The sequence below is a fragment of the Lissotriton helveticus genome, chromosome 5_1 (assembly GCF_964261635.1).
Source record: "Lissotriton helveticus chromosome 5_1, aLisHel1.1, whole genome shotgun sequence".
Lineage (NCBI taxonomy): Eukaryota > Metazoa > Chordata > Amphibia > Caudata > Salamandridae > Lissotriton > Lissotriton helveticus.
The window spans coordinates 1,921,094,622-1,921,104,941 of record NC_136065.1 but is presented as its reverse complement, the minus strand read 5'-3'; the positions used below and the strand labels follow the sequence as shown (position 1 = coordinate 1,921,104,941).

Here is a 10,320-nt window from a genome sequence, read left to right as displayed (position 1 = left end):
AAACAAATCAAAAATTTTAATCAAATAAACATTTCTGACAATTATTAAAATGCACACTTTTCAGAAGATTAGATTGACATCCGTTTCGACATGGTATGATGGGCTAACCTTAACAAATAGCTAGTACAGCGTGTTTCCTAACGTAATCTAATCATCCTGAAAATTAAACTGCATTCTAATATTTTAAATAAAGTCCTACGGCAAGGTCGCCAACCGGTGTCAGATCCTTTTACAGCTGCGCTCTCACGTTGAAGATGCGCATGCGCAACCCAGGGCACGTTACACCCACGTGCGCTCCCTGAACTCCATTTAACCATAACAGGAGGGCCCAGACACTCGCGCACCTTAGTGACGTCATAGTGTTGTGAGGGGTGGCTACCAGCCTGAGGAAAGCGTAGACTCCCTCCCCCGCACCCTTTAAAACGGGATATCATATCCTGCCCCTGAAGTTCTGAGAGAGACCAATGGCCCCTCCCGCGGGCAGCCCCTTTCGTGAATGGGTCCGCCCCCCCGTAAGGACCTTAAAATGCTGCTCACCGATTAATGACCTTACCGCCACAGGCCAGGTAGTTAACCGACTATCTGGCCCCCCCCCCCAACCGCCTACACTGAAAGGTCATAACTTCCTAATCCAAAAACCCCCTACCCCTGCTATTTTGTTCCCCACCCCTATGGCATCCCTGACTCTGTCCACTGGACCCCCCCGCCTGTGAGTAGAGCCTTTAATAAACGTCAACTCCTCATTATCAGCCGACTGTTAATATAATCTAATCTACCTGGTCCTGAGATGACCCCTTGTGGGATATTCTGTCAATAATGTGTATGAAATAGTTTCTCCAACCAAGTGTAGATCCTCTTTATTGAGTGATTCTTCACCGAGTGACTCCGTGCACTCGCCTAATTCCCCCCCCCCTCTTACGTGCAGCCGGGGGAAAACGCAGCCCCCCATGGTGCAATCTGGGTCCTATCATCGTTACCCCATGTCCTAACATGAACGAGGGTGTGGGGGCACGCCTCTCGAGGGTCCCTGTAGATGCTGTGACCGGGGGTATCCTGGTACTCCCATTCTACTCTTCCCACTGGCCTACTGTACAGTCTGCTAACCCTCCACACCTCGCCACTACGCTCTGGAAAGTGTTAAGTGAATGGTACTACATTTACCATGGAAGTCCCCACTTCCTGAACCGGGGAAATGAGGCGTTGCATAGGCCTATCATTCCTGGGGTTGCCGAAGCTAGGAATGCACACCCTTGTGTACTGTCCCATCTCTACCGTTGTCACTTACCATTCGTTGATCTATGCATATCATGCTGACACTGGTGGCCCTGCGTGCACAGGCGCCGTTACTGTAGGTATACCTTTTCCTGTTACGGCAAATACTGCCATTTTGTGAAACCACATCCTGCTACATTACTGCCGCCAGCCCAATATAAGGGCTTACACACCAAAACAATCAACTCTGTGTTGGCACCTCCTGCGTCCTTTGATCGCTCGCCCATCACACTTGCGTTGTTGTTTGCCATCCTCTACCTGACGTCAGCATCCCTTGGGCTGTCCACCTGTAGCAGCTGTTGTGATGCGGAGCACTCCAGATATCCACCATGGACCCGGCCATACATAAATGAAAAAGATAAACACAAACCATTAGTGTTTCTGGCGATAACTGCAGTACATGTGCTAGTCTTACATTGCCATCCCTTGCCACGTTTGAGATACGATTAGCGTCAGATGCATACTCCTAAACACTTCCGACTAAGTGTTGAGCATAGCCTCAGTTTGGGTTCCCTTGTAGCGTGACTGTATTAGTGTTACGAGGAGTGCCCTGTAAAATGGCCTTCATTAACAAACACTACCCAGTGTGCAGTGCAGCGACACAAAGCATGGAGTCCCCAGTGCATACCATAACGCCCTCATGACTCCTTAAGGATGATTAGGATATCAGTTCAAAAGGAACAGTCCGTTTGTATTGGCACCCACCCAATCACAACTTGATGAGATATACGTGTTCTAAGTATCGAACCCCTTGCGCCTGACTGTTGGCTTGGATCGTGGCTGACAGTGGTAACGCGTAATATAACTAAGGGGCAACCATAACCTATATATATTATTATCATGATCCCAGACTGAGCATCATTTCCCTAACTAGTTTCAAGTAGCAGGTGGCCCCCCCGCTGCCACACATGATTGTCCAATCAATTCATAGTATACCGCCACCTATTGTAAATCATGATGCAACATTAGTTTCAAAAGATCAGGGTTTAATGTGTTACCGTTCATCAACCCATTCTGCCTCCCCCAGTTCAGCCCTGTTCATCTGCAAATCTGTCTGACCCTCCTGCCCATATAAGAGCACCAGCAGTATCAGAGATGGGATTTAGGCATGGTCGCGACCCTCCTCTTTAGCTCCACTCTACTATAGTGAGTTTTTTGCGTGCTCTATGTCCTCTGGGGAAATTACCTGAAACTAACAGGTCTACTATGGAATGGCAATTTCCTGGCTGACCTTTGGTATGGCTGACTTACTTGGGCAAAAAACAGGTGGGGAAGAATTAAGTGCCAAATGCTGTTAAGTCGACTCGCAAGTGCATATAGGCCGAGGCAAGCACGTACGCAAGTGTAACTTGAATCAGCAAGCCCCCCGGTCACCCCGAACTAGTATTGTCGATTACATAGACCACTCTGCCATGTTACCGTTGTAAGTAGCGGGCAGATACCCAGGTGAAGTGAAAACACTAAAAAATTCCCGCACCCAGAAAAATTATTATGGGGTTGCGGGATCAGTGCAAGGAGGGTGTTAAGCAGGGATCAGATTGCAGTGCCCGCCCAGCCCTCATGGTCACATTGTCTAACTACCACATAAGTAGCTACCCCGACTGTCTTGTTGCTGAGTCATACAGGAACAGCGAGGGCACAGCAACTGTTATCCTAATGTCACAGCCTTTAAACCCATGTGGGCAGCTTTTCATGTTCCTTGCACTTAACCCTTCTGACAAATGATCGTTTGACGTGTTCTTGCCCCACTGTAGGTGTACAATGGGCAGCATCCCTGAGATTAGAATTAACATATTAAATGCATTTAGATACAGTGCCTCTAAATATAACATTTTTTAAAGCGTGTTGGCTATCCTGCCAATCTGTCATGGGTGCAGCCCTCCTGTGCCTACATTGGACATTCCTGATTTTAAGAAAAAGATAAAATTCTTCCAATTTCAGCAGGCAATTTATTATGGCCCTGACCCATCCTTTTAAATAACTTGTGAGCTAACATGGCCCATTGCCATATTGCTATCACCAGTAGCCGGTGGTCACACCGGCCAACTATGTACTGAACCCTCTTGTTTGTAAACAGGTGTGATAGGATGTGGGATAGTACTTAACCTACCTACACAATTCTACTTAAAATTCCCACTGCCTGATTGCCATCCCCAATAGCAGGTGGTCCCCCGGTCTACAGTTCACTGGACCAACTTGCTTGTAAACAGGTGTGATAGGATCTGGGATAGTGCCTTCCTACCCCACTATTGTACTTAAATGAAAATTCGTGAACATCAGAGGCTGGCAGTTGCTGGTAAATTGAGCCAAGACCAGCAAAGACAGGGGATTGACTCCTGGTCCCGGGCTAGACCTCTGCATCAGGGTCTGCCACTCTAACCATTGAGCCACACTTCTCCACCAAAGTGGAGCCAAACGGTATAGCACCGTGTAAACATTAATACATCCACTTTGGCCCTTCGAAACTGAACTGGACTGATCACGTCACTTCTAGCATGAAAATATGATTCCACTGTGGCTCTTTATACAGAACGGAGTTGGGCCTATCATGTTTCCACCTTAATCCCAAGATATGTGTTTTAACGGCAATTTTGAGCATAATTGATGTAAAACGCAGGGACAGGCTCGAATTTATTGTACAGAATACTCTGTCGCCCACGTGCAGTAATACTCTAGCCAACAACCCTCAGTTTTATAGAGATAATGTCTGACAAAGGAAGACACACAATAGCCGCTAACCGATGACCCAGGTCCCGGGGCATAATCAGTAATCAGATACTGACAATTACAATGGAAAGCGTGAGGGAAACGGTCCCGCTGGAAGAGAAACTGCCCTTACAGCTGAATAAGTATCTTGACATACCTCGAATTACTATGCTCTGGAATAAAAACGCCCACTCGAATAGTGTACGAGGGCTTTCTACCGGATAGAGCTAGTTAAACCCACAGTGCTTATTTTGTTAAATAGAAACCTTGGGCCTGTGTCCCAGTCAGGCGGCCACAACCGCTCGCCTCACCCATTGCCCCCCCCAGCGCTGGGCTTGACATTACTAACACATCACTAACCGAAGGACTTGTGAAATTGTGCCAGGGTGACCTCATCCATTGAGTACACCGCAGCATTCCCCAACGTACATCCAACTAGAGTGATTAAACCCAACGACACACTCCACTTGATAACTCATCCTATTTTGTAAGTACTTTGAAATGCACAGCTCCCTCCTTGCTCCAGACACGGGGTAACTGCGCGGAGAAGGCGGGTAGCGTTATCCCTTAAAAACAACCCTCGTCTGTTCACATAAATAAATTCAGATCCTGCAGACAGCGTAGCGCGCGCCAAGACATGCACATAAAATTGTGGATGAAAACAGGGAATGTGTTTCTCAACGGGGCGTGACCAATGTAATGATTGGTTTAAATTCGCGCAAGCCAGCCGGAAGATACAACCACCAGCAACCATCCTCCCTGCGTTTTGCGCTCCTATCTTGCCCAGCAAGGCTTTGATGTGGGCACTGCTAAATGCTGTCTGTCTTTCTTTGTTTATCATATCAGCCTTTTTTATTTAAGTCTCATAGTGTTGTGAGATTTCTGAAGGGATTGCCCCGTTTGTTTCCCTCTTTCTTAGAAGAGTGTTATGGGGTGGCCATCCAGAATGATGTAAAAATAAACAAAGTTAAATCTTTGTTGGTATTGACAAATGTTTGACATGGTCCTTCGCACGCAGGAAAACATGTAAATCGACTCTTTAGCAAAAAATAGAGCAAGGCCTCCTAACAGTGTGGGACCGTAGGGGACGGTAATTCTCTCTGAAAAAGCATTTTCAGTGTGCCGCAGAATTTCCTCTGATTCAAAAGGCGCACGGTGAGGGTTAGACATACTCATGGAAGTTTATATATTTTTAATATGGAAGCCGCTTTCTATTAGTTTGAAAATAAAGAACACGTCCTCCACGTGGTAACAAACATGCAGAAGTCGGGCAATAACAATATATGTTAACCCCTCATTTTTCGTAGGCTCCACCCCTTTACCATACGCTTGCTGCTGTGGCAATAATTCTCCCGTGCCCCCTGCCTTTTAACTTAGTGTAAAGTGCGCACCTACATTTTTTTTTTTAGAAATCTGCTTTTTATTTGTGTTTCTATGCACAGGTCATAGGAAGATGGCGTTCCTCTTTAGTGTATCGTCCCGTTATTGACAGTGCTTGGAACTGGCACAAGTACAGTGTGAAGAAGCGAAACGTAGATATTTTTTCTCTCATCCATTTTTGTTAGTGAATCGTTTGTAATGTCTCGTGTATGAGCATATCAAGTTACGCATATTGACTGAATTAACTGGCTCTTTTAACATACAGAAAGAGCGGCGGACCTGCGGGTTTGTTCTTTATAGACATTTTCCTGCGTACCAAATGCATCTCCGCAAAAGTGTATCCCTGTTGCCGCCAACCTGGTAGTCCCGGACAGCACGCTGGAGTACCTAGTCTGCAGACACCCATTCACATGCGATGCACATCGAGCATCCCTTAAGGCATTTCTGCTTTCACAGAGCACACCACACATTGGCGCACATCAACACATACCGTGTACTCATCCAAACACCGCAGGCCATTCCACCGTCGCAACCGCAGGTCCACCGGTCCACCGCTCCCCCACCGCAGTCCTCTGTAGGTCGCATTCTTCCGATCGCCACTCCCGCTTGGTCACGTAGATTCTCCCGCTCTGCTCCGCTCCTACAACGCGTCGGCCTGAGATCCAGGAAAACCCCCGCAGTCCTCCGCCGCCACGAAGCACACCTGAAATAAAAAGATAGAAAATTACACGGCCCCACGGTGGGGCGAGGAGCGAGCCTGGGAGCGCGGGCACAAAGAGGCCGCTTCCCGCGCTCCCCAGGCTTTTAACCCTTTCGCCGCCGCGACCCCGCCCCCTCGCCCCGGAAGCACACAAGTACTTCCGGGGCGAGGGCGCGGGGCAAGCGGCCCCGAAAGGGACGGGGTGTGGGAGGGGCCGGGCCCCGCCATGCTTGCGTGGGGGCCTATTGGCCCCCCCTTGTATGTCTGTCTGGTTCAAGAAAACAAATCGAATAACCCTTTTTCTCCATTACAATATGTGCAGTTTTTCATTTTGTGAGCAAAAAGTCTGCGTGATCAAAATGAAAACTAGCATTCTAATCAAACTTGCCAACTGGCCCGATTCAGGTAGGAGACTCCTGATTTTTCTAACAAAAACGGCATCAAATTTAGCCTTCGCCCGCTTAAAATTGCCTTTGGCTCAACTTACATCATTGGGGAAATGAAGTCCCCCCATTTTATTTTGTTATCCTTCTTTCGAGTTGCAAAACGTTTGCATGCACTCCTATGTATTAAGTTCCGAATACATTTGGCAGACATTTCGGTGGAGGCGGTTCTTAATCAATCGGAAAGACTCTTGCTGTTTCGGTCTCAACAAGCTGGCTTTCATCTGCCGCTGCGTCGCTTCCCTTGACGTCACACACCGACCGCTCCAGGAAGCAGTGTACGGTTCCAGCAGGTCGCCTTCCAGCAATGCTCTGACAGAGTTGGCAGTAATGATACGTTGGAATACTTCGCTCAGGCCTTAACCAATCAAAACGTAGCTTATAAAATATGATGTTTGTTTCAGGATCAGAAACCTGCACTGCCACTTCTCAGGAGAGCTGCTCGTTATAAATACCGAGACAATGGAGCGGGTGCTTACAGAGCGCTCTCGCTACCGCCCAGATCACATGAGGAAAAAACTGCATTTAATTTATGATTTAGAGTGCACGACCTCGACTCTTGTGCCTCGAAGCACGTTTACCACCAGAAGAACGAGGTAAATAGGAGGGTTGCACAAAAAGACTGGGTCCAGTTCTCCAGAGACCACCAGATACAGAAGACTCTTGGAGATCTGGTGTCTGGCTGGCATCATGGGGATCTTTCTCAGCACAATCCACGAGGCGCTGAAGAGCTTCCATGGCCTTGAGGCCCGCATCCTAATGTTGGGGCTGGACGCCGCTGGCAAAACGACCATTGTTTACAGGCTGAAGCTGAACGAGTCCGTCGCCACCATCCCCACCATCGGCTTCAACGTGGAAACGTTGGAGCCCATGAAGGGTCTGACCTTTACTGTCTGGGACGTGGGCGGCCAAACCACACTCCGGGTCCTGTGGAAGCACTACTTCACCAGCACAGATGGGCTGCTCTTTGTGGTGGACAGTGCCGACCCTAAGCGATTCGATGAGTCCCGGTCTGAGCTGAAAGCCATCTTTGAGAGCGACGAGATGCGGGGTGTGCCGCTGGTGGTCCTGGGCAACAAGCAGGACCTTCCTGGGGCAAAGTGTCTCTCAGTGCTGATGGAAGAGCTAGGGCTGCTGATGCTGGAGGGCCACGAGTGGCACGTGCAGGCCTGCTGTGCCACCACTGGTGATGGGCTGGTGGAAGGGTTGGAGAAGCTGTCGGAGATGGTAAAGAAGCGCAGGAAGAATATGCCTAGATGGTGAAGCTGCGCAAGAAGACCAGGCTGTTCTAAGCATCCAGCAGATGTACTGGCGAGGTATTCAGGACACGTATGTCAAGATGATCAACCACCAACCAATCAGCTTGCAATTGTGCTATTTTTTTAAAATAGCACTTAATTGTGGTCTTCAACCTGTTTCTAGGGGCTCCCAGTGTTGACAGCTTTGGCAACTGAGGCACATAGAGACAAAGTGACTTGTCCAAAATCACACATGGCCTAGTAGTAAGGTAGACTACAAGTCCTTTCGCCCCGTAGATGACAACTTAACTACTAAATGATATCTCTTTGTGGGTCTATACTGGAACTGTTGGCAGATAGAATTACAGCAGCTTGAATTTCGATTACTTTGACAGCTCAAGCTTACTTCAACAAAGACATACTGAGGTCTGTGGCGAAAGAACCTACCACACAGGAGGGAGTTCCAGCATGTTCATTCTCTGCCCCTCCATAGTTACTCCTGCTTAAAGGGTCTATGCTTTCAGAATACGAGGACAAGCATTAGCACGGTGTCCAGGCGATTTGTGTAATGCCAAGTTTGAGATGAACAAAACAGATTCATTTTATTTGTACTAATAGTTAATGTTTCCTATTCCTAACTCTTATTATGTTTAAAAATTAGTGTAACCTGCATAGCGGCCGGCCAAGTGTCTCCGTTTAATGTATGACTCCATCAGTCTGCCTTGGGCTTTAGCCAAACACTGTATGCTAATATAGCATGCAAGAAATGGAGAAAGGCCAACTACAAGTATTATAAGACAGAGTACCGTTGAAGTAGACTACAGGGCTGGCTGAATACGTTGTCCATGGCACTAGGATACATTACAACAATAGCCCACGTGGACGAATAATTGTAACTTTTGCATATTAATTCCACTGGTAGAAAAGATGTATGTTTTGTGTGGGCATAAATTGTGTTTGTTTGTTTGTGTGTGATCACCACTGTCACTGGGTGCATGTGTATGTTTGTGTTTATGCAAGCGTTTGTTTAAGGACATATATTTATGATAATGTTGACGGGAGCGTGAGGGATTGATTATTTACGAGTGTGCTTGTGTCTGTATGTGCACGTTGTTAGTGTATTTATTTGTATCTGTATGCGTTTGTGTCTCTGCAAGTGTTTTCTGTTTATGGCCAATATTAATGTTTATGTAAATGGAAAAGCTGCCAAGTTTCTCAAGTCCATGCGTGATATGCTTTTCCAGTCTAGGTATTTTCTTTACATTCTGGGCCCTGAACTAGTATTGTGTTTTTCCATTACAAAAACAAGGCTACCAGTCCCAGAATTCAAAGAAAAGAAATCTAGACTGGAGCAGCACATCACGCACGGGCCTAGTAAACTTGGCAGCTATGACAACATAGCAACTACAAGTCCCAGAATGCAACTGACCCTTTGCTTAGCCAGGATTAGCTTACAGGGTAGAGCAGGATATCTGATCACTGGCATGTAGAAGTTAACCAGCCGATGAAAATCACAAACAAGCACATAATCAGGTGAAACCACCCACACACACTCAGGCTGCACCAAAATATTTAAGTTGTCATTTGTGGAAGTGAACAACAATTTGACTGTGGTGCTGCTTTGAATTCATATAGCTGCTATGAGAGGAAATATTTGTATTCTTTCACTGATGGCATTCTGAGAATAATACATTATGTCAGACCTGCCAACTCACACGGTGCCACCGTGTGACAAATGATATCGGCTTCCATCATACGCTCACCCAGCGAGGAGCTGATATCAGACAGGGGCAAGAAAACGAGCAAAAAAACAACTGCAAACAGTGGATTTCCAGCCTATTTTTGGAGGCTTTGCACTGCCGGTGTCCATTAAGGGATGTGAAAACACCATGCTTTCTTTTAAAAACGGGGTTTGGGGGCGGGTGGGACAAAAGTACTTCTCGGTACGAGGCCCTGCCGCCCCAAGGCCCCATCCCCTCCTCACACGGTGAAATATTTGTTTTAGTTGGCAGGATGAGGATCCATGCAGTATAGAACATAGTGTGTTTCATTTACATATTGTAATGAAACAGCGTGTTTTCTATACTGGATCCTCGTTGAAACCGATTTCTGAATCTTATGTTGTCTTAATTTACACAACCGAATATATTCTTTAATACTAATTGCACAGTTATTCTTGCTTTATTGCAGATTATGTTTTGCACTGATATTTTTTTAATTAACGGTTATTATTATATACAGTTCTGCCATTATGAACTTTTGTTTTGCATTCTAATAATGGGAAATCTATTTGAGTATTTTTTCTAAAAAATAAACATTACATACATTTGAAGTTACTGCATGATGCCTCTGTTTATTTGAAGATGAGTGAATGAAAGACCGAGCATTTGCTAGAATAAACACTGCACATCAGCACCGAAACAGCTCACGGTGTGCTCCCAAGAACCCAGGGAGGTAGCAGGAACCATACTTATTCACTGGCTCAACTGATAGTCCAGGTATTAACCTTAGCTGGTTCTTGCCTGGCACGCTGATGCATTACAGGCTGTAGGGCCGGTCTCCTGCCCCTTATGGTCTGCTT

General features: G+C 46.7%; 1 pseudogene across 1 annotated transcript; it reads left to right on the top strand.

The window, feature by feature from the left end:
- The first annotated feature begins 6,821 nt into the window (after positions 1 to 6,821).
- Positions 6,822 to 10,071, top strand: LOC144756034 (uncharacterized; annotated as a pseudogene). Its single transcript, XR_013595011.1, has one exon. The product of XR_013595011.1 is annotated as an uncharacterized LOC144756034 (transcript).
- The last annotated feature ends 249 nt before the right edge of the window (positions 10,072 to 10,320 follow it).